Source organism: Salvelinus namaycush, chromosome 9 (genome assembly GCF_016432855.1).
Source record: "Salvelinus namaycush isolate Seneca chromosome 9, SaNama_1.0, whole genome shotgun sequence".
NCBI lineage: Eukaryota > Metazoa > Chordata > Actinopteri > Salmoniformes > Salmonidae > Salvelinus > Salvelinus namaycush.
Genome location: NC_052315.1, coordinates 24,057,035 through 24,082,331, shown reverse-complemented (window position 1 = coordinate 24,082,331; position 25,297 = coordinate 24,057,035). Strand labels below are relative to the sequence as shown.

At 42.9% G+C, this 25,297-nt stretch overlaps 1 protein-coding gene across 2 annotated transcripts in view; it reads left to right on the top strand.

The window, feature by feature from the left end:
• The window catches only part of LOC120053877 (solute carrier family 66 member 2-like), a 91,583-nt gene that overhangs the window by 54,851 nt on the left and 11,435 nt on the right, over positions 1-25,297 (top strand). The gene's annotated exons all lie outside the window — the stretch shown is intronic.

The following is a 25,297-nucleotide window of genomic DNA, read 5'->3' as shown; positions in this document are numbered from 1 at the left end:
CCAGATGGACAGGGCGCGTAGGCTGTATGCAGCTGCTCTTATTAGTAGCCTACAGTTGATCAGACGGAAAAATAGTCTTGTTTTCATCCCATACAGCATGTCAGAGTTTTAATGTTTAGGTGTAGCCTAGGCTGCTGCAACATTTATTTAAGGAGTTTTTGCTTGTGTCTGTCCGGAGTGATTATGTGTTATCATCTTTGCTAAATAAATACCGGAGGAAAGTGCAAAGCCTACTTGAGCGCACGCTAAAAAATGTGCTACATCAACCTCTCTAATCTAACTTTTAATGGATGTTGCGATGGAAGCTATCAAATCATTCGGAATTGCTTTCAACATCCCAGAAAAGATGTTCAGCATGTAAAGCATCGTAATGTGCAATTACAGGCGGCTTGATGATAGCGGCTTGATGATAGTTAACCAGCTATACATTTGATACCAGTTGGTATTGAATGCCCTCACCTTTTCATCTTTCTTCATGAAACGGATCTCAGGCAGAGGTCGACCCTCGCTTTTAATTTGCACCTTTTCCGTGTACCCCAGAGAATGAAAGGGGTTCTTCAACAAAAAGTCCACAACATTTTCGGCAGCATTGGCCATTCTACCATTTGGGCGGATAAAACTGCACACTCGCGCTGGTAGCTAGCTAGCTACTTTAGTTAGCAAGGCAAATGTAAATACATTGCACTAACTGGACACAAAAATAAAGTTCTAAACCCAAGAAAACAATTTATAATATACCTCCTCCATCTCCTGTAATATAAAAAACGAATTTGAATTGAATAATGTACCAAAAATGCTCAACTATCACTCTTCACTCTTAATCTCTATCCAACCACACAGAAAACCCATAAGGTGGCACAATCCCAATACAACACACTAGGTTCATTCTCTGATCATATATCAATGATTGGATGGACAACATGTCAGTTCATAATGCAAAAGTTTTGATTGGTTGGAGGACGTCCTCCGAAAGTGGTCATAATTACCATGTATGTCTATGGAAGGAGGTGAGGCCTACCAGCCTCCTAGGTTTTGTATTGAAGTCAATGTAGCCAGAGGAGGACGGAAGCTAGCTGTCTTCCGGCTAAACCTTGGTGCTATCCCAGACAGTGCTGTTGAAGTTACTGTAGACCTTCATTGCAAACAGTGTATTTTAACCAATTATTTGGTGACATATGAATATATTAGTATAGTATTATCTAAAAAGCATAACTTTTTTAATGTTTCACCATTTTTATTTTTATGAAATTTCACTGAGGAGGATTGTCCTCTCCTTCCTCCTCTGAGGAGCCTCCACTGGTGAAGATGTACCCAAATACATTAAATGTAAAAAGAATGCCATTGTCATATAACTATAATGCCATGCCCAAATTCCACCGCAATTCAAGAACAACCCTGCTGTTCGCTTTTTGCTTTGTGAATTTAATCATTGAGGTAATTCTATTTTCATGGTTATATGTTTAATGTGAAACAACTTGAACAGTTTTTATTCCGCTCGTGTTACCTGTAATCTGTACATCTCCTGTATCAGTATTCATTCTCCTCGTCCCCGTCTTCCAGTTTGACCCATGGTTCTCACGGGGGCCTTTGAAAACAGAAGTTACATTAAAGCTGGGAATTAGAAAGCGTCAGAGCCTACATGCATATGCAAGTGTTTCCCCTAGTCGGGCCCGGGAAGAAAAATGACTGCAGTTTTAAATAAATCTGGGCTTTTTATGGATGAACCTTTGCACAGTCGAGGGTCCCTTTTTGGCTGTCTCACTTGAATGAGGACTTATTTACTTTCTTGTAAACAATGTGAAATGTCTGTAGGCAAACTCTCCCCTCTCCTTCGTTTGGGAAAGCAGATCCATCTTTCTCTGGCAGTTTGCCAGATAAAGTGTTTGCTTCTTTGAATTCAATCGCTATGCATATTTCATCCTTTGGGTTATGAGCAGCCTTTTTATTTCTCCTCTATCACCCCACTGGGAAAACGGTGTGGATGTGTACGATCCCATTGTGAAATCACCCCACCAAGTAGAGATGTAACACTGTCTCAACTGAAGGCCTCTCTCTCTGGGTTTTCACACCAGAATCTAGTGCTGAGCCAAGTCTGACTCAGAGAAACAGCAGTGTAGTAAGTTAGCTAGCTAGCATTATTAATATGACCCAATTTACAGAAACATTCTAGATTCACTCAGGGGGAGTCTTTGTGTCCACAGAAGCAGCAGTTGTGTTAGTTATTGAATTCCATTTTTTTTTAAGTGTCTGAATTCTCAATGGCAACACTACAGACGGCATTAAAGCAGCAGCCTACTGTTTGCTGTCTATTATCTACCACAGCACAGATTACAGTGGGGCTAGACAAGGTGAGTGGGAACAGACGAGCATGGAGTCAGGGACACATGACATGTAAACCACTGTCTGCACTGCCAGTGACCTCTGCCCTAAGAGTGACCAGTGTGAGTGGGAGTGTTATGAGTGTCCAGACTGAGTCTCACTGGGTAGACCTCCCTGAGGCAGCACTGTATATCTCTGCCCACATTAGACTGCTGTATGTCAGTCATGTCTTCATGAGCAGCACACTCCGTCAGAGGGGCACAGAGAGAGGGTAAAGGAGAGAGAGAGGGAGAGCATGGGAATGAGGTGCGCGTCTCAATGTGACCGCAGTGGGTTGGACAGAGTTACTCTAAAGCTTATCTTATGCATCCCAGTTGAAACAGTTCGCACACATATTATGCCGACATTTTGTGATGTTTTTTTCAGCTGTTCGAGCACACCAAATGTTTTCTTGAGGCAAGCTGAGGTAGGTGGTGGGCCAATGCCGAAAACAGTGAAGTTGATCGATCTACATCGAGAGAGGATCATGTCCAATCAATTGAATTAATGGGACTCCAATCAAGTTGTAGAAACATCTCAAGGATAATCAATGGAAACAGGATGCACCTGAGCGCAATCCGAATCTCATTGCAAAAAATGATTTAATACATTTTAGAATAAGACTGTACCTTAACAAAATGTGGAAAAAGTCAAGGTGTCTGAATACTTTCCGAATGCACTGTATACAAAGAAATGTCAATTGAAAGAAGGTAAAACTTTCACCATTTATTGAGCACAGAGACAAATAGCAAAGGTGTCTCAGGCAGTTTTTGAAGTATCTAAATATAGTGTAACCTACCAATCAATGTATATCAAGTGTTGTGGAGGGCACAATCTTTACAATGTTGCATTCCAGAAATGAGAGCTTTACCATCTATGCCAAAAGCACCGGCCTCTGATGGAGACTAGAACTGTCATCAACGTATGCTTCAGTATCCCTCCTTCTCTCTAGAAGCATTTGGGTGCCCAGGCCCCATAGGCATATCGGAAAGATCCCACCCTGGTCATCAATGTAGATGACCAATGTAGAGAGAGACATTTGCTTAAGCAGAATGCAATCCAAAGCTTGTGTGGCCCAGAGGCAAGAACTCTAAAATCTATGGAAAAAGCCTGGGCCCCTGATGGGGAAAATATAATTCTCACCACTAAATGTTACAATAGTCAAATAATCTGTTTGTCACCTGTCAAACTGATTGTACATTGAATTTAGTCTTCGAGATGCTCAAACAGGCGCGTGTATCTGTAGTTGGTGGTCTTCAACTCTAAAATGCACTATGTATGTAAGACAAAACCCACAAAACAAAAGACAACAGGCAAATGCGTCAGAGCTAGTTCAAACTGCAGGACTTAGTGAATAGATCGTGGGAGACAAAAGTGAGAGACAATAATGAATAAAGATGTTCAAACAAGCGCGTGTATCTGTTTATTTATTTTCATTTAAACTTTATTTATCCAGGTTAGTCTCATTTAGATAAAATATATTTTTCAAGAGGACCTAGTCCAATCAAGATAGCAGCAGGGTGGAAAAATGTTTGAGACAAATATCAGACATACTGTAACAACTTAGACATAGACACACCATAAAAAAATATGTTTTGACGTAGACACACATTTCAATTACAGAAACATGCTAGTGTCTTAGATAAACAAAATCTATCATATGTACCTAATGACAATCACATTACTCAGTAACATGTGAGTCAACCAAACGTTTAAGCTCCTTCAAGGAAACAAGATCCTGGAGTTAAGCTAGTTTGGAGAGGATTCCAAGACCACGGAGCTGAGTAATTGAAACACTTTTTTCCCTGATCCGTTCTAATTTTAGGAACAATTAAAATTAAGTAGGAGTAAGACCGTAACTGGTATTTATTTAATTACCTTATCAAAAAAGAACAGAGATAAAGTGGCGGTTTTCTAAAAATAGCCTTATACAGTGCCTTCAGAAAGTATTCAGACCTCTTGACTTTTTCCACATTTTGTTACATTACAGCCTTATTCTAAAATGTATTACATCTTTTCTCCTCATCAATCTACACACAATACCCCATAATGACAAAGCAAAAACAGGTTTTTAGAATTTTTTGCTAATTTATTAAAGAAATAAAATGGAAATATTAAATGTATATGTATTCAGACCCTTTACTCAGTACTTTGTTGAATGGTCTTTGGCAGCGATTACAACACTGAGTCTTCTTGGGTTTGACGCTACAAGCTTGGCACACCTGTATCTAGGGAGTTTCTCCCATTCTTCTCTGCAGATCCTTAGGTTAGATGGGGAGAGTTGCTGCACAGCTATTTTCAGGTCTCTCCGGAGATGTTCGATCGGGTTCAAGTCCGGGATCTGGCTGGGCCAGTCAAGGATATTTTTTCATGACACTAGGCGAGACCCAAATGACACAGGCGAGACCCAAATGACACAGGAGGCAGATGGTTGGAGTTTAAGATGTTTAATAAATCCAAAGGGAATAGGCAAGAGAATGGACGTGGACAGGCAAAAGGTCATAACCAGATCAGATTCCAAGAGGTACAGAGTGGCAGGCAGGCTCAAGGTCAGGGCAGGCAGAATGGTCAGGAAGGCGGTCCAGAACAGGCAAGGGTCAAAACCGGGAGGACTAGAAAAAGGAGAAAAGACAAAGCAGGAAAATGGGAAAATGCTAGTAGGCTTGGACATAGAAGACGAACTGGCACAGAGAGACAGGAAACACAGGGATAAATACACTGGGGAAAACAAGCGACACCTGGAGGGGGTGGAGACAATAACGAGGACAGGTAAAACAGATCAGGGTGTGACTTATTCAAAGAATAGTCCCAAAGCCACTCCTGCGTTGTCTTGGCTGTGTGGTTAGGGTCGTAACCTTCGCCCCAGTCTGAGGTCCAGAACGCTCTGGAGCAAGTTTTCATCAAGGATCTCTCTGTACTTTGCTCAGTTCATCTCTGCCTCAATCCTGACTAGTCTCCCAGTCCCTGAAGAAAACCCACACAGCATGATGCTGCCACCACCATGCTTCACCGTAGGGATAGTGGCAGGTTTCCTCCAGACGTGACACTTGGCATTCAGGCCAAAGAGTTCAATCTTGGTTTCATCAGACCAGAGAATCTTGTTTCTCATGGTCTGAGAGTCTTTAGGTGCCGTTTTGGCTGTCATGTGCCTTTTACTGAGGAGTGGCTTCCATCTGGCCACTCTGCCATAATGGCCTGATTGGTGGAGTGCTGCAGAGATGGTTGTCCTTTTGGAAGTCTCTTCCATCTCCACAGACAAACTCTGGAGGTCTGTCAGAGTGACCATCGGGTTCTTGGTAACCTCCCTGACCAAGCCCCTTCTCCCCTAATTGCTCAGTTTGGCTGTGCGTCCAGCTCTAGGACGAGTCTTGGTTGTTCCTAACTTCTTCCATTTAAGAATGATGGAGGCCACTGTGTTCTTGGGGACCTTCAAAGCTGCAGAAATGTTTGGTACACTTCCCCAGATCTCTGCCTCAACACAATCCTGTTGGACAATTTCTTCAACCTCATGGCTTGGTTTTTGCCCTGACATGCACTGTCAACTGTGGGACCTTATATAGACAGCTGTGTGCCCAATCAACTGAATTTCTCACAGGTGGACTCCAATAAAGTTGTAGAAACATCAAGGATGATCAATGGAAGCAGGATGCACCTGACCTCAATTGCGAGTCTCATAGCAAAGGGTCTGAATACTTATGCAAATAAGGTATTTTTGTTTTTTCACTTTGTCATTATGGGGTATTGTGTGTAGATTGCTGATGATTTTTTTTTATATCCATTTTAGAACGTAACAAAATGTGGAAAAAGTCAAGGGGTGATAGTATACCTATGTTTAAGCCTATGTAGTCAACAAAGACCTGCCAACAGCACTATAGAGATCACAGTGGTGTGTCAGACGTATTTGGTTGGTATAAACCTATCAATTAAATTACTGTAGTCCAAGACAGACAGGAATGTACACCGTACCAGCTCTTTTATGGCCTCCAAATAAAAACAAGCCTTATGCCGGTAAATAAAACCTATTCTCAACTTGATCTTCTTTACCAGGTTGTCAACATGATTAGTGAAGCTCAGCTTCTCATCCACCCAAACTCCCAGATATGTGTATGTCTTGACTTGCTTTATGGAATTTCCTACAAAAGTAGTAATGACATGGTTTTCAGAGTGCTTATTATTTTAAAATGCAATGTATTTTGTGTTAGAGGAATTCAGAACAAGCTTCAAATCGTACAGATTCTGTTGAATGATGTTAAAAGCTGGTCAAGCTTTTTCAAAAGGCAAAGTCAAACTGTTGCCACTTGAATAGAAAAGTGTCATCCGCATAAAAAAAGACATTAGCTGTCTCAAAATGTCTCCCAATGGTGGGACATAGATAATAAACAACAGTGGAACTCAAATGGATCCTTGAGGCACACCTGAGTGCATCTATCTCTATGATGTCAGACTTACAGTGCAACCATCTGCCTTAACACACTGGGTTCTATTTGACAGGTAGTTCACAAACCACTCTAGAGCATGCCCAGTAATCCCAAAACACTTCAGTCTCTGCATCAATACAGTATGGTCCACAGTGTCAAATACCTTTGAGAAATCTACAGTTGAAGTTGGAGGTTTACATACACCTAAGCCAAATACATTTAAACTCAGTTTCACAATTTCTGATATTTAATCCTAGTAAAAAAGTCCCTGTCTTAGGTCAGTTAGGATCACCAATTTATTTTAAGAATGTGAAATGTCAGAATAATAATATAAATAATTATTTATTTCAGCTTTTATTTCTTTCATCACATTCCCAGTGGTCAGAAGTTTACATACACTCAATTAGTAGCATTGCCTTTAAATTGTTTAACTTGGGTAAAACATTTTGGGTAACCTTCCACAAGCTTCCCACAATAAGTTGGGTGAATTTTGGCCCATTCCTCCTGCCAGAGCTGTTGTAACTGAGTCAGGTTTATAGGCCTCCTTGCACGCACATGCTTTTTCAGTTCTGCCCACACATTTTCTATAGGATTGAGGTCAGGGCTTTGATAGCTACTCCAATACCTTTCCTTTGTCCTTAAGCCATTTTGCCACAACTTTGAAAGTATGCTTGGGGTCATTGTCCATTTGGAAGACCCATTTGCGACCAAGCTTTAACTTCCTGACTGATGCCTTGAGATGTTGCTTCAATATATCCACATAATTTCCCTTCCTAATGATGCCATCTATTTTGTGAAGTGCACCAGTCCCTCCTGCAGCAAAGCACCCCCACAACATGATGCTGCCACCCCCGTGCTTCACGGTTGGGATGGTGTTCTTCGGCTTGCAAGCCTCCCCCTTTTTCCTCGAAACATAATGATGGTCATTATGGCCAAACAGTTCTATTTTTGTTTCATCAGACCAAAGGACATTTCTCCAGTACGGTATTTGTCTCCATGTGCAGTTGCAAACCGTAGTCTGGCTTTTTTATGGCGGTTTTGGAGCAGTGGCTTCTTCCTTGCTGAGCGCCTTTCAGGTTATGTCGACATAGGACTAATTTTACTGTGGATATAGATATTTTTGTACCTGTTTTCTCAAGCATCTCACAAGGTCCTTTGCTGTTGTTCTGGGATTGATTTGCACTTTTCGCACCAAAGTACGTTCATCTCTAGGAGACAGAACGTGTCTCCTTCTTGAGCGGTATGAAGGCTGCGTGGTCCCATGGTGTTTATACTATACTTTGTACAGATGAACGTGGTACCTTCAGGCATTTGGAAATTGCTCCCAAGGATGAACCAGACTTATGGAGGTCTACAATTTTTTTCTGTCTTGGGGGATTTATTTTCATTTCCCATGATGTCAAGCAAAGAGGCACTGAGTTTGAAGGTAAGCCTTGAAATACATCCACAGGTACACCTCCAATTGACTCAAATGATGTCAATTAGCCTATCAGAAGCTTCTAAAGCTATGACAATTTTCTGGAATTTTCCAAGCTGTTTAAAGGCACAGTCAACTCAGTGTATGTAAACTTCTGACCCACTGGAATTGTGATACAGTGATTTATAAGTGAAATAATCTGTCTGTAAACAATTGTCAAACATGACTTGTGTCATGCACAAAGTAGATGTCCTTACCGACTTGCCAAAGCTATAGTTTGTTAACAAGAAATTTGTGGAGTGGTGTATGTAATCTTCCGACTTCAACTGTATGAACAGAGATACACAATGCAACTTCTGATCCAGAGCACAGTGAATATCATCCAAAACCTTCAATGTTGCTGTAACAGTCCTGTGGCTTGACCTGAAACCTGATTGCATACCACTCAAAATATTGTTTTCCTAGAGGTAGGCCTGGAGGTAGGCTGCTTATTGACTAGGGACTCCAATACTTTTGACAATTTTCACCAATAGTTTTTTAGTAGAGTGAGCTCACCTCCTTTCAAAAGAGGTAGGACAAATGCTGATTTTCACAACTTGGGGATTTGATTACATTTTAGGGTGAGGTTAAAAATGCATGTTAAAGGGGAGCAGCTAATTGTAATAGGTTGGGGGTCTAGACCATCAGGATCAGGGGATTTTTTAAATCAATTGCTTACAGGGCTCTGCACACCTCTGAGACAGAGAATGGTGAGAAGGAGAACCTGGAGAAGGAGTGGACAAGGGTATCGGGTTACAGTCACTGGACTCTAACTACACACTCACACATACTACACTGATACGCGCACACACACACACACACACACACACACACACACACACACACACACACACACACGCATATTGATGCCACACACACACATACATTCACACTCTTCACAGGGGAAACCGCTGGTAGGCTTGACGAAACAAAAAAAACTGGCAACAGACAGAGAAAACAGGTATAAATACACGTGGGATAATGGGGAAGATGGGCGACACCTGAAGGGGGGTGGAGACAATCACAAAGACAGGTGAATCAGATCAGGGTGTGACACTATACATAGTCACTTTACCCCTACCTACATGTACATAATACCTCCATTATCTCGACTAACCTGTACATTGACTCGGTACTGGAAACGCTTGTATATAGCTTTGTTATTATTTCTTCTTTAGGTTATTTAGCACATTTTGCTTACTATTTTATAACTGCATTGTTGGTTAAGGGCTCGTAAGTAAGCATTTTACAGTAAGGTCAACACCTGTGAGAAATAAAATTTGCATGTGGCAAATAACATTTGATTTGATTTCACATGGGGCTCATTTTGACCTTTAACCCTATCAAATAATTAGCCTCCAAGAAAACGCTAATTAAAAGGGTTCAGAATAGAGGTTTTCTCAGTTACCACCTGTGAGTCTACCAGCAATTGTTTAGGAAGCTGTGCATGTTTTTTTACACTCTAAACCTTTCACTACTTGCCAAAATTTGGAAGGATTATTCAGATTGTCAGCTGTATATTTGAGGTAGTGGTCTGCTTTTGGCTTTCGGGTCATAGCCACACCCTGATTCCGAAGGCGTTTAAAAGCCATCCAATCATCAGCCAAATCAGACCTTCTTGTTTAAGCCCACACAGCGTTCCGTTTCCTCATGATTTCATCTAGTTCATCTGAGAACCAAGGGTTGTCTCTGCCCTTAATTCTGTATTGTTTGAAAGGGACTGCTTGTTGCATATATCCTGGAGTGCTTTGTGGAAGTAAGAAAAGGCTAATTCAACATCAGGGATGAATTCAACTCTATTCCGGGCAATGTTAAAAACAATGTAAAAAACCCTGAATCTTTTCATGGTGATACGTGGAGGTAATTTAGGAAATGTACAAATAAAATACAAATGTTATTTGTCACGTGCCGAATACAACAGACAACCTTACAGTCAAATGCTTACTTAAAGGCTCATAACCAACAATGCAGTTTTAAGAAAATAGGTGTTAGGTAAATAATAGATCAAAAAGAAATAATTAAAGAGCAGCAGTAAAATAACAGTAACGAGGCTATATACAGGGTGTACCAGTACAGAGTCAATGTACAGGGGCACAGGTTAGTCGAGGTAATTGAGGTAATATTTACATGAAGGTAAAGTGACTGTGCATAGATAATAACCAGAGAGTAGCAGCAGCGTAAAAGAGGAGGTGGGGACAATGCAAATAGTCTGGGTAGCCATTTGATTATCTGTTCAGGGGTCTTGTGGCTTGGGGGTAGGAGCCTTTTGGACCTAGATTTGGCGCTCCGGTACCGCTTGCTGTGCGCTAGCAGAGAGAACAGTCTCTGACTATGGTGGCTGGAGTTCTTGCCAATTTTTTGGGCCTTCCTCTGACACCGCCTTCTATAGAGGTCCTGGATGGCAGGAAGCTTGGCCCCTGTGATGTACTGGGCCATACGCTCCAACCTCTGTAGTGCCTTGCTGTCGGAGGCCGAGCAGTTGCCATACCAGGCAGTGAAGCAACCGGTCAGGATGCTCTCGATGGTGCAGCTCTAGAACTTTTTGAAGATCTGAGGACCCATGCCAAATCTTTTCAGTCTCCTGAGAGGGAATAGGCTTTGTCATGCCCTCTTCACGACTGTCTTGGCATGTTTGGACCATGATAGTGTGTTGGTGATGTGGACATCAACGAACTTGAAGCTCTCAACCTGCTCCACTACAGCCCCGTCGATGAGAATGGGGGAGTGCTCGGTCCTCTCCTTTGTCTTGATCACGTTGAGGGAGAGGTTGTTATCCTTGCACCACATGGCCAGGTCTCTGACCTCCTCCCTATAGGCTGTCTCATCGTTGTCGGTGATCAGGCCTACCACTGTTGTGTTGTCGGCAAACTTAATGATGGTGTTGGAGTTGTGGCTGGCCATGCAGTCATGGTTGAACAGGGAGTACAGGAGGGGACTGAGCACGCACCCCTGAGGGGCCCCCGTGTTGAGGATCAGCGTGGCAGATGTGATGTTACCTACACTTACCACCTGGGGGCGGCCATCAGGAAGTCTAGGATCCAGTTGCAGAGGGAGGTGTTTAGTTCCAGGGTCCTTAGCTTAGTGATGAGCTTTGAGGGCACTATGGTGCTGAACGCTGAGGTGTAGTCAATGAATAGCATTCTCACGTAGGTGTTCCTTTTGTCCAGGTGGGAAAGGGCAGTGCGGAGTGCAATAGAGATTGCATCATCTGTGGATCCACTGGGGCAGGAGGCAAACCAGAGCAGGCCCAGGGTTTCTGGGATAATGGCGTTGATTTGAGCCATGACCAACCTCTCAAAGCACTTCATGGCTACAGACGTGAGTGCTACAGGTTGGTAGTCATTTAGGCAGATTACCATATTGTTCTTGGGCACAGGGACTATGGTGGTTCTGCTTGAAACATGTTGGTATTACAGACTCAGTCAGGGACAGGTTGAAAATGTCATTGAAGACACTTGCCAGTCGGTCAGCTCATGCTCAGAGTACACGTCCTGGTAATCGGCCTTGTGAATGTTGACCTGTTTAAAGGTCTTACTCATCAGCTACGGAGAGCGTGATCACACAGTCGTCCGGAACATCTGATGCTCTCATGCATGCTTCAGTGTTGCTTGCCTCGAAGCGAGCATAGAAGTAATTTAGCTTGTCTGGTAGGCTCGTGTCACTGGGCAGCTCGCTGCTGTGCTTCCCTTTGTAGTCTGTAATAGTTCGCAAGCCCTGCCACATGCGACGAGCGTCGGAGCCAGTGTAGTAAGATTCAATCTTAGTCCTGTATTGAGGCTTTGCCTGTTTGATGGTTCTTCTGAGGGCATAGCAGGATTTCTTTTAAGCATCCGGGTTGGAGTCCCGCTCCTTGAAAGTGGCAGCTCTACACTTTAGCTCAGTGCGGATGTTGCCTGCTATCCATGGCCCCTGGTCGGGTTATGCACGCATGGCCACCCCCGGGACGATGTTATTGATGCACCCATTGATGAAGCCAGTCAAATACACAGTGATAACTTATATAATTTGTATAAACACCAGAAGCATTACAATTATGTGTAGTGTTAGTTAAATTTGAGGACACTTTGCATGCAACCTTGTTACACTGTTGACAATCTGAGTAAGATTATAGGTGTTACATAGATTATTGAGTAGATCAGAGTTGGATGTCAACCAGTCTAGGTTCAAGTCACACATAAGCATGAATTCAGATTTGACATTGGATTATATTTTTGAATTGTTATCACAGAGAGCCGGCAATAGCAGATGGGGGTCTATAACAATAGGAAACAACCAGATTCAACGATGCACAGAGATTTATATTCAAAGACAGATCTACTGTCAAATTGGGCTTTGGTAACAGAAGTCAGAATGGTCACCGAGAACTTGTCTTTTATGTATATAGCAACACCACCACCCTTAGATTTGCGATCTGTCTGAAAAACATTGTAACCATCAATGCCAATGACTTTGTCAGTGATAGATTTTTTTGCCAAATTTCAGAAAGCATAAATACATTTGGGTATGTGGTTTTTATCCAAATATTACCAAAATCAAGATTCTGTAGAAGACTTCTTACATTTAAATGCAGAAACTTCAGACCATTTTGACATTTCAATTCAGATGAGGTAGAAATATCAGGACATTTACATTTAAGTCATTTAGCAGACGCTCTTATCCAGAGCGACTTACAAATTGGTGCATTCACCTTATGATATCCAGTGGAACAACCACTTTACAATAGTGCATCTAAATCTTTTAAGGGGGGGGTGGGGGGGGGGTTAGAAGTATTACTTTATCCTATCCTAGGTATTCCTTAAAGAGGTGGGGTTTCAGGTGTCTCCGGAAGGTGGTGATTGACTCCGCTGACCTGGCGTCGTGAGGGAGTTTGTTCCAGCATTGGGGTGCCAGAGCAGCGAACAGTTTTGACTGGGCTGAGCGGGAACTGTACTTCCTCAGAGGTAGGGAGGCGAGCAGGCCAGAGGTGGATGAACGCAGTGCCCTTGTTTGGGTGTAGGGCCTGATCAGAGCCTGAAGGTACGGAGGTGCCGTTCCCCTCACAGCTCCGTAGGCAAGCACCATGGTCTTGTAGCGGATGCGAGCTTCAACTGGAAGCCAGTGGAGAGAGCGGAGGAGCGGGGTGACGTGAGAGAACTTGGGAAGGTTGAACACCAGACAGGCTGCGGCGTTCTGGATGAGTTGTAGGGGTTTAATGGCACAGGCAGGGAGCCCAGCCAACAGCGAGTTGCAGTAATCCAGACGGGAGATGACAAGTGCCTGGATTAGGACCTGCGCCGCTTCCTGTGTGAGGCAGGTTCGTACTCTGCGAATGTTGTAGAGCATGAACCTACAGGAACGGGCCACCGCCTTGATGTTAGTTGAGAACGACAGGGTGTTGTCCAGGATCACGCCAAGGTTCTTAGCGCTCTGGGAGGAGGACACAATGGAGTTGTCAACCGTGATGGCGAGATCATGGAACGGGCAGTCCTTCCCCGGGAGGAAGAGCAGCTCCGTCTTGCCGAGGTTCAGCTTGAGGTGGTGATCCGTCATCCACACTGATATGTCTGCCAGACATGCAGAGATGCGATTCGCCACCTGCTTATCAGAAGGGGGAAAGGAGAAGATTAATTGTGTGTCGTCTGCATAGCAATGATAGGAGAGACCATGTGAGGATATGACAGAGCCAAGTGACTTGGTGTATAGCGAGAATAGGAGAGGGCCTAGAACAGAGCCCTGGGGGACACCAGTGGTAAGAGCACGTGGTGCGGAGACAGATTCTCGCCACGCCACCTGGTAGGAGCGACCTGTCAGGTAGGACGCAATCCAAGCGTGGGCCGCGCCGGAGATGCCCAACTCGGAGAGGGTGGAGAGGAGGATCTGATGGTTTCACAGTATCAAAGGCAGCCGATAGGTCTAGAAGGATGAGAGCAGAGGAGAGAGAGTTAGCTTTAGCAGTGCGGAGCGCCTCCGTGACACAGAGAAGAGCAGTCTCAGTTGAATGACTAGTCTTGGAACCTGACTGATTTGGATCAAGAAGGTCATTCTGAGAGAGATAGCAGGAGAGCTGGCCAAGGACGGCACGTTCAAGAGTTTTGGAGAGAAAAGAAAGAAGGGATACTGGTCTGTAGTTGTTGACATCGGAGGGATCGAGTGTAGGTTTTTTCAGAAGGGGTGCAACTCTCGCTCTCTTGAAGACGGAAGGGACGTAGCCAGCGGTCAAGGATGAGTTGATGAGCGAGGTGAGGTAAGGGAGAAGGTCTCCGGAAATGGTCTGGAGAAGAGAGGAGGGGATAGGGTCACGTTAGAAGGACGAAAATAGCTGGCTAGCTAACCTCGATAATTACTCTAAACTACACAATTATCTTTGATACAAAGACGGCTATGTAGCTAGCTAAGATCAAACAAATCAAACCGTTGTACTGTAATGAAATTAAATGAAATTAAATGTAATACTACCTGTGGAGCGAAGCGAAATGCGACTACTCGCTCCAACCCGGAAGGACCTTGGTTAGATTGCCCATTTCCTGATAGCAAAATAGATCTAGATCGGATTTTACAGCATTTGGATTTACAAACATTTGGATTCACAAACAATACTAGAACCATAGTCCAGAGGAACCAGAGTCTTTAACACAATATATTTCAGAAGGTGCGTACAGTCCAGAGACAAATACCAAAAGAACAATCGAGACATGTAAACAATCGAGACATGCCTGCGGTTTCTCCCATGTCGAATATGGAAAACTCGTAGAGTTCTCCAGTGCAATAGCGGGGCAAGGGTCGTTTTTCTTCCAGGACACAACATGGGAAAAGCACTTAAAGTTCTCCGCATTTAAGAGGTATTGGGCCTTAAATGCATCATCCTAAGTGTAAAGGTATTCAATAGCAACAGCAATATGTTTGTTTATAATAGGCCTATGAGGGTGCACACTAATCACAAATAGGCCTAAACTACAGTACATAATCTGCAATAAAATAACAAGGTCGAAATTCATACAAGTTCCAGAGTAAAGGTCCACATGATCAATAATGACAAACCAATAATGATAAACCTGGCGTTGACAACTTAGATGGAAAGCTACTGAAGATGGAAGCTGACTCTATATCCACTCCTACCTGTCATATCTTTAATCTGTGCCTAGAGGAAAGTCTTTGTCCTCAGGCCTGGAGGGAAGCCAAAGTCATTCCGCAAGCAGACCTATCAGCTTGCTGCCAGCTCTTAGCAAACTGTTGGAAAAAAGTACACTGCTCAAAAAAATAAAGGGAACACTTAAACAACACAATGTAACTCCAAGTCAATCACACTTCTGTGAAATCAAACTGTCCACTTAGGAAGCAACACTGATTGACAATAAATTTCACATGCTGTTGTGCAAATGGAATAGACAAAAGGTGGAAATTATAGGCAATTAGTAAGACACCCCCAAAAAAGGAGTGATTCTGCAGGTGGTGACCACAGACCACTTCTCAGTTCCTATGCTTCCTGGCTGATGTTTTGGTCACTTTTGAATGCTGGTGGTGCTCTCACTCTAGTGGTAGCATGAGACGGAGTCTACAACCCACACAAGTGGCTCAGGTAGTGCAGTTCATCCAGGATGGCACATCAATGCGAGCTGTGGCAAAAAGGTTTGCTGTGTCTGTCAGCGTAGTGTCCAGAGCATGGAGGCGCTACCAGGAGACAGGCCAGTACATCAGGAGACGTGGAGGAGGCCGTAGGAGGGCAACAACCCAGCAGCAGGACCGCTACCTCCGCCTTTGTGCAAGGAGGTGCACTGCCAGCGCCCTGCGAAATGACCTCCAGCAGGCCACAAATGTGCATGTGTCAGCATATGGTCTCACAAGGGGTCTGAGGATCTCATCTCGGTACCTAATGGCAGTCAGGCTACCTCTGGCGAGCACATGGAGGGCTGTGCGGCCCCACAAAGAAATGCCACCCCACACCATGACTGACCCATCGCCAAACCGGTCATGCTGGAGGATGTTGAAGGCAGCAGAACGTTCTCCACGGCGTCTCCAGACTCTGTCACGTCTGTCACATGTGCTCATGTGCTCAGTGTGAACCTGCTTTCATCTGTGAAGAGCACAGGGCGCCAGTGGCGAATTTGCCAATCTTGGTGTTCTCTGGCAAATGCCAAACGTCCTGCACGGTGTTGGGCTGTAAGCACAACCCCCACCTGTGGACGTCGGGCCCTCATACCACCCTCATGGAGTCTGTTTCTGACCGTTTGAGCAGACACATGCACATTTGTGGCCTGCTGGAGGTCATTTTGCAGGGCGCTGGCAGTGCACCTCCTTGCACAAAGGCGGAGGTAGCGGTCCTGCTGCTGGGTTGTTGCCCTCCTACGGCCTCCTCCACGTCTCCTTTTTGCCACAGCTCGCATTGATGTGCCATCCTGGATGAACTGCACTACCTGAGCCACTTGTGTGGGTTGTAGACTCCGTCTCATGCTACCACTAGAGTGAGAGCACCGCCAGCATTCAAAAGTGACCAAAACATCAGCCAGGAAGCATAGGAACTGAGAAGTGGTCTGTGGTCACCACCTGCAGAATCACTCCTTTTTTGGGGGTGTCTTACTAATTGCCTATAATTTCCACCTTTTGTCTATTCCATTTGCACAACAGCATGTGAAATTTATTGTCAATCAGTGTTGCTTCCTAAGTGGACAGTTTGATTTCACAGAAGTGTGATTGACTTGGAGTTACATTGTGTTGTTTAAGTGTTCCCTTTATTTTTTTGAGCAGTGTATGTTTGTGACCAAATACAATGCTATTTCTCTTTAAACAAATTAACAACAGACTTTCAGCATGCTTATAAAGAAGGCATGTACTGCACTGACACAAATGACTGATTATTGGTTGAAAGAAATTCATAATAAGAAGATTGTGGGAGCTGTAGCTGTTCAGTGCAGCCTGTACTGTTGTTGAGAAAAAAAGCCATAGCATAAGTTAACCTCTGTCATATTGTGGATTCAGAGCTATCTATCTAATTTAATTCAGAGGGTTTTCTTTAATGGAAGCTTCTCTAATGTCCAACACGTAAAGTGTGGTGTACTGCATGTTACGCACGCCTCTATGAAGAGGGAACGCAACTCCCTGCTACAAATCAACTCCCCGTGAAGTGAAAGAGGTATGGACTGTAGGTGCGAGTAAGGATGACAAAAGGCAGAATTTACCGTTTACTAGGATTTATTTCCTACACGGTAATATGGGGAAAAGGGGCTGGACGGAACCAAAGGAAAGAAAGTAAATATCAAAGCTCCCCCTCTCCTATCTAACCTGCCTACCCACTTAACTTACCTAACTTAGCACCACCTGGTGCCCTAACCAAAATACAGGGGGTGGTCCGCCCAGGTCTTACCTAGTGTGCCTAGACATTGAATATACTACGGGTATATGTATGCCCTCGGGCCTCTTGCCTAAGCACTCCCTAAGTGCCTTCCCCTTCCCCCCTGGGAACAAATGAAACAGAATAATTATTAACAATTTCACAAACACTTTACAACAAAACTGAGTAAACTAACTCAGGCCACTAAAGAACTTTTGACAAAGCAACAAACACAAAACATATCAAAGCTGCTACCAACAACAACTAACACATTACATACCACACTTTCTGTTAAACAACCAACACTATATCACAATCTAATTCTCCAGCAAAAAAATCTCTCTCTCTCTAATCTTTCTCATCATCTTATTCAATCTCCCTCTAACCTCTAATTTCTCTCCTCTCTCTCTAATCTCTCTCCTAAATATTCAATCTCCCTCTAATCTCTCTCCTGATCTCATTTCCTTTTCTTCTGAACAGAACACTGGCTTTTATATCTTCAGGTGGCAATGGTGATTAGAGTCAGCTGCTTCTTGACGAGGGGGCGGGGTCAGCTCCAATCATCAATTAGCCTGGGGTCGACCAATCATCTGGTTGGGGAGTACTTCAGGAAGCCATCTCCTGAAACACACACTCAAATACAAACTAAAACACAGAAACTGGGGAATGTAACACTGCAGGGCAGCTCTCTAGGCCCTTTACTCTCTTTTATCAATTACCTGCCACTGGCATTAAACAAAGCATGTATGTCCATGTACAGTGGTTCCTTCTGTAAAAGTTGTGTCATACTGCGGCAAACCTTGTGGGCTGCTGCAGCATTCTGTGGCACGTTATCTATTTGTCAGCCATTTATTGCTAGTTTGACCACCAGAATGCATCTTTGAGAAGCATTTGATAGTATTCCATATTGTCATTACCAGAGAATTTAAAACCTTTTTTATAATAACATAGTATATGGGATTGATTTTAAGAAATTTGGCTTAATTAATTTGATTAATGTTATTGTTTTTCTATTCAGAGAAAAACTAAAAAAGAAACCCTCAGGGTTTCCGTAAGGATGGAATGGAAAATATGGCACTGTACAACGTGCCGGTCGGGAGTAGGCTACAGGATTGGAGGATTCTAAATTGTTTGCCTTCATTAGACAACTTTGTTCCAATATCTGCAAATCAGTGATATTTATTCCCATAATAATTCGTTATGGATCTATAGCTAAATCCAAATCTGCATTTTGAAAGAGTATTTTTATCATTATTTTATTAACCAAATGTGTTTATTTGTTTATTATGCTACTGTGCAGTCCACAAAACATGCTGTAGTAAACATGGGAAAGTGCCTAATTCCTTAGAAGGGAGAGCAGGGAGAGCAGGCCATGTCTGTACTACAGAATGCGGAGCACGCAGGAGACTGGTGTTATTTCATAGTTGTGATGTCTTCACTATTATTCTACAATGTAGAAAATAGTAAAAATAAAGAAAAATCCTGGAAATGGTAGGTGTGTCCAAACTTTTGACTGGTACTAGCTTAATTAATTTGACTAATATTATGGTGTTTCTATTCCAAGAAAAACGAAAAACCCTCTGGGTTTCCATTAGGATGGAACGGAAAATATGGAGCTGTACAACGTGACGGTCGGCAGTACATTATTGGGCTATTTAGCTAAAGAGTCCCTTTGTCATGCGGAAGGGAGACCGGTTACAATTGTAAGTAGGCCTAATAAAAAAAATCCTACTTTTATTAGGCTGTTAAGCCTCATAGCCTACCTCAGCCAGTTAAGTTATATAGGTCTAGGCTCCAAAGAAATAGACTCCAATTAAGCCCTCTTGTTGTTTGTAAAGTCAAATTAAAATGAAGATTATTGTTGAAATGAATTGCTTGACTGGTGTAGGTTTTCTCCATATGTTGGTGTGCAATACTTGCATAACAAGTTAGCTATATTTTCAGCACCAGCCACTGTTCAACTCCTATTCAATGCGCTGTGGTTGCCACCAGTTTTTTATTTTTTATTTAACCTTTATTTAACTAGGCAAGTCAGGTAAGAACAAATTCTTATTTACAATGATGGCCTTTCCCCCGGCCAAACCCGGATGATGCTGGCCCAATGGTGCGCCGCCCTATGGCACTCCCAATCACGGTCAGATGTGATACAGCCTGAATTTGAACCAGGGACTGTAGTAAAGCCTCTTGCACCAAGATGCAGTTCCTTAGACCGCTGCGCCACTCGGGAGCCATGACCAATATATATATATAGAGATTTTTTTTTTTCAGAACATTAACCATGTGTCGGTAGATACGTGTGTAGGTAGATGTGGAAAGATTTGTTGCAAGTTGGGGAAGGTGGTGGGGTTCACACCTAGCTTGGCTATTAGACAAGTCTTTAGTAAAGGTTGAATAGTTTATTGTTCAGCTAATAGCCCATCTTGCTACGCTTGTGAAAAACTAGTAATAATACTTTTTACCCTTTCCACATGTTAAAGATTCCAATTGATAAAGTGTTTTTAGCCACAATCGGCCCCAACCCCAATTAAAACATTTGGGCACAGTCGATAGCGTGCTGGACTTCGGGCTAGAATGTTGAGGGTTCGAAACCTGCTGCCTCCTTGTTTCATTACATTATTATGCCTGTCTCAGAGCAAATAGCCTGGATTGTTACTCCCATCTCGTTCTTGCTCTCTTCCACGTGTCATTCTCCGCCTGAGTGGCTCGCTTGTGGGCATGCTGGCAGGATGTTCTGTTTTTTTATTCTGTATATATGAATTACAAATCAGCCTTTACTTAAATCATGTTTCTAGTCTATTGCATAGTTACAATGTGTAATCATTGATGTCCCAGGAGTGGTAAACACTGTTGAAGTGTATAATTGTAATACATACATGCAGACACATCATTCAAAGAATGGAGTTTGATACACCTGGTATTGAATATGACTGAAAAACTTGCTAAATAGCGATTTTTGTATGTCTCTACATTAACTAACATATTCCTCTCAACTGTAAATGTTTTGCTTGACTCGTTATGACGTTATAATTACTTAAATTAGCTTCCACTGTAATGTTTTGTCAGCCATCTGTGCTGAAGAAAGTCACCAGGGACGGGTGGCTCGTGACAAATTCATCATTGGAACCACTCGATATGACTGGTCATATGAAAACCGTGGGACCCAAATGCATAATGAGTGCTCAAACTCCCCCTTGCGGTGGTCTGGAGCAATGAAGCCGTGACGCTGGGTACCTCTAAGTCCCGCAGTGTAAGCTCGCAACTTTAAAAGAGGAACCACTGTATGCTGATGATTCAACCATATATATGCATCAGCAACCACAGTTAATGAAGTCACTGAACCCCTTAACAAAGTGTCTGTTTTGGAATGAGTGACCAGTAATTAACTGGTCCTGAACATCTCTAAAACCAAGAGCATTGTATTTGGTTCAAAACATTCCCTTACTTCTATACCTCAGCTGAATCTGGTAATGAATGGTGTGGCTATTGAACAAGTTGAGGATACTAAATTTCTTTGTGCTACCTTAGATTGTAAACGGTCATGGTCAAAACATATAGATCCAATGGTTGTAAAGATGGGGAGATGTCTGTCAGTAATAAAGAGATGCTCTGATTTTGACACCTGTCATGTTGTTCGTAATAATGATGGTCGGACCAAGGCGCAGCATACGTAGAGTTCCACATAATTTTAATGAATAAAGTGAAACTTAAGCAAAGACAAAAAAAATAAAAAATAAACGAACCGTGACGACAATGCAGTGCTAACAGGCAACTAAACATAAACAATATCCCATAACCCACAGGTGGAATTCTACTTAAGTATGATCCCCAATTAGAGACAACGATAACCAGCTGCCTCTAATTGGGAATCATACAAATCACCAACATAGAAAATCAAACATAGAATCCCACATAGAAAATATAAACTAGAACAACCCCCCAGTCACGCTCTGACCTACTCTACCATAGAAAATAAAAGCTTTCTATGGTCAGGACGTGACAACACCACACTCCACAAAGCAAGTCCTGCAGGCTGTAGTTTTATCTTATATTGATTATTGTCCAGTCATATGGTCCAGTGCTGCAAAGAAAGAAATAGTTAAGCTGCAGCTGGCCCAAAACAGAGTGGCACATCTTGCTCTTCATTGTAATCAGAGGGCAAATATTAATACTATGCATGCCAGTCTCTCTTGGCTGAGAGTTGAGGAAAGACTGACTGCATCACTTCTTGTTTTTATAAGAAACATTGTGTTGGAAATTCCAAATTGTTTGCATAGTCAACTTACACACAGCACTGACACACACACATTCCACCAGATATGCCACCAGGGGTCTTTTCACAGTCCCCAAGTCCAGAACAAATTCAAAGAAATGTACAGTATTATCCAGAGCCATGAGTACATGGAACTCCCTATCTTATATAGCACAAGTGAAGAAAAAAAACTAATAAAGCAGCACCTCACTGCACAATGCCTCTCCCTCATGTGACCTACTTGTGTGTATGTACTGACATGTATGTGTAACTGATGGATGCACACACACACACACTCACTCCATGTTATTGTTTTTAAATATATAAATTGTTGTCTTTTGTCTCTAATGTATTTTTCGTTATGTGTTGGATCCCAGTAAGACTAGCTGTTACCATTGGCATTGGCTAATGGGCATCCTAATAAATATATATTTTTAACAATCCACAGGCTAAAGATCAAATTTGCATCAGATACCGTGGTGTGTGTGTGTGTGTAAATGTGTGCTGGAGTTGTGCGAAGCTCGGGATGAAGGGGGCAATTGGCAGTGGTACATGTACCAGACAGGGGTGAGCAGGCCTGGGTAGTCAGTAGCAGAGGCAACAGACTGAAAGGTGAGGGCCAACCAGTGCAGCATGCCATGGGAGTAACCTCGTTATCACACCCACTTGGGAGAAGCTTGTGTGGGGAGGCTTGGTATGAGAGGAGGCTTTCAACCAGATGGACAATATTTTATATAGCCAAGTATCTTGTTGACTATATTCATTTAAATTACCGTTGTATTTGGAATGATAATAACAAAAAAACACTTGCAAACATACAAACCGAAGTGCATGAGACACACGGGTTCAGCTGCCGTCCTGGTAGGAATGTTTGGATACCGGGACGATTGTAAGTGGTTCTTCAACTCTAAAATGCACTAGACTGTGTAAGACAAAATCCACAAAGAAAAGACAACAGGCAAATGGATATGTGTTCCCAATGTCTAAATAGTGATGGCAGGGCTAGTTCAAAGTGCAGTAGGATGTTTCTCCTCACAGGTGAGTGAATCAGCCCATGCGTGGTGAATAGCATTAGGTTGATCTATGTGTGCAGGACACAGGAGACCTGAATAGATCATGTGAGACAAAAGTGACAAGAACGAATGAAAGAAATCATCACAACAAAGGAATGTAGTTTGTGAGCTGGAAAATGAACATCCTGACAGTCTGAGGCAAGGTGCTCTCCAATCATCCTAGTCCATCTATTGACAGGGATAATGTGCCATTTCTTATTTGTCAGTATGAATAAAATTAGTGGGTCCTGCCTTGATGACTGTATTAGATTTACACTACTTATCCTATAGATTTTTGTAGTCTTAAATTATTACTTGGAATAAACTGATAGCTTAAATGTTTTTTTGTCCCGGAATGACATGCTAGCTAGTGATAAAGCTATCTTCTCCTGCTAGCTAGCAACAGATCTACATGTTGTAACTAGCTAGCTAACTAGCAAGCTAGCTACATGTACATTACTAAGGTTGCTGCGTTCTAAGTTGGGAGTAATTTTACAGCTTTCATTTATGGTATCAGCTTCTATTACTAAATAAAAAAGACTACCTGATAGCAGTTTGTCGGACTGAGATCTCTCCGTCAAGCTGTCACCAGCTATCTACTACCTTAGGTATGGATAACGTGACGTGATCAACAGAAATAGTACCATGGATTGTACATGAGTTTTGATCGGTTTACAGTTTAGTACTCAGCCGTGTTTGCCTGTCCATAACAGTTCAAAACAAAAAGCAACAGTTGACATTGCCAACAAACTTAAAAGTGTTCAGAATAAATAAATATACACAATGTGTTAAAACTAACTCATCCCTCAACAATCATTTCCAAGATGGCGTTGCAGTCAGACGTCTTTGTCTTCGTCTTGTCGTGTCCCGTGTATATATCTTTTAATATTTTTTTTCTTCACATATATTTAAAAAAATGTTTTTCTTAACCTCAACTTTAACATAGTGGTATGAATCTGCTATTTTCTTTAGTTTTGAACTGGAACGCCCAACAGCAGCTAGCAACTGCTAGCGGTCATCAGCTAACCTTTAGCCCAGACAACTCTTGCCAGTCTGCACAGTGCGATTCAAACCAGAGCTAACCGGACTATTTTTCTCCATAACTCAGGATTCCTAACGCAACATCTGAACCGTTTCACTGAGATCATCGCAGCTAGCTGTTTTGGTTAGTGATTATTGTCTTATTTCAGTGTAGAGCCTCTAGCCCTGCTCAATACGCCTTAGCTAACCCTTTAGTTCCACCTCCCACACATGCGGTGACCTCACCTGGTTTACATGATGTTTCTAGAGACAAAATCTCTCTAATTGTCACTCAATGCATAGGTTTACCTTCACTGCATTCACAAACTACCATTATGCCTTGAATCTATTCTACCGTGCCCAGAAACCTGCTCCTTTTACTCTCCGTTCCGAACGTACTAGACGACCAGTTCTTATAGCCTTTAGCTGTACCCTTATCCTACTCCTCCTCTGTTCCTCTGGTGATGTAGAGGTTAATCCAGGCCCTGCAGTGCCTAGCTCCATCCCATTCCCCAGGCGATCTCATTTGTTGACTTCTGTAACCGTAAAAGCCTTGGTTTCATGCATGATAACATTAGAAGCCTCCTCCCTAAGTTTGTTTTATTCACTGCTTTAGCACACTCTGCCAACTGAATCTAAATCCTGGCTGAATCCTGGCTTAGGAAGACCAACAAAACCCCTGAAATGTCCATCCCTAACTATAACATTTTCCGACAAGATAGAACTGCCAAAGGGGGCGGAGTTGCAATCTACTGCAGACATAGCCTTAGTATCCATGTCTGTGCCCAAACAATTTGATCTTTTACTTTTAAAAATCCACTTATCCAGAAACAAGTCTCTCACCGTTGCCACTTGCTATAGACCACCTTCTGCCCCCAACTGTGCCCTGGACACCATATGTGAATTGATTGCCCCATCTATCTTCAGAGCTCATGCTGTTAGGTGACCTAAACTGGGACATGCTTAACACCCCGGCCATCCTACAATATAAGCTTGATGCCCTCAATCTCAAATAAATGATCAATGAACCTACCAGGTACAACCCTAAATCCGTAAACACGGGCACCCTCATAGATATCATCCTAACCAACCTGCCCTCCAATTGCACCTCTGCTGTCTTCAACCAGGATCTCAGCGATCACTGCCTCATTGCCTGCGCTCGTAATGGGTCTGCGGTCAAACGACCACCCCTCATTACTGTCAAACGCTTCCTAAAACACTTCAGCGAGCAGGCCTTTCTAATTGACCTGGCCCGGGTATCCTGGAAGGATATTGACCTCATTCTGTCAGTAGAGGATGCCTGGTTATTCTTTAAAAGTGCTTTCCTCGCCATCTTAAATATGCATGCCCCATCCAAAAAAAATGTAGAACCAGGAACAGATATAGCCCTTGGTTCACTCCAGACCTGACTGCCCTTGACCAGCACAAAAACATCCTGTG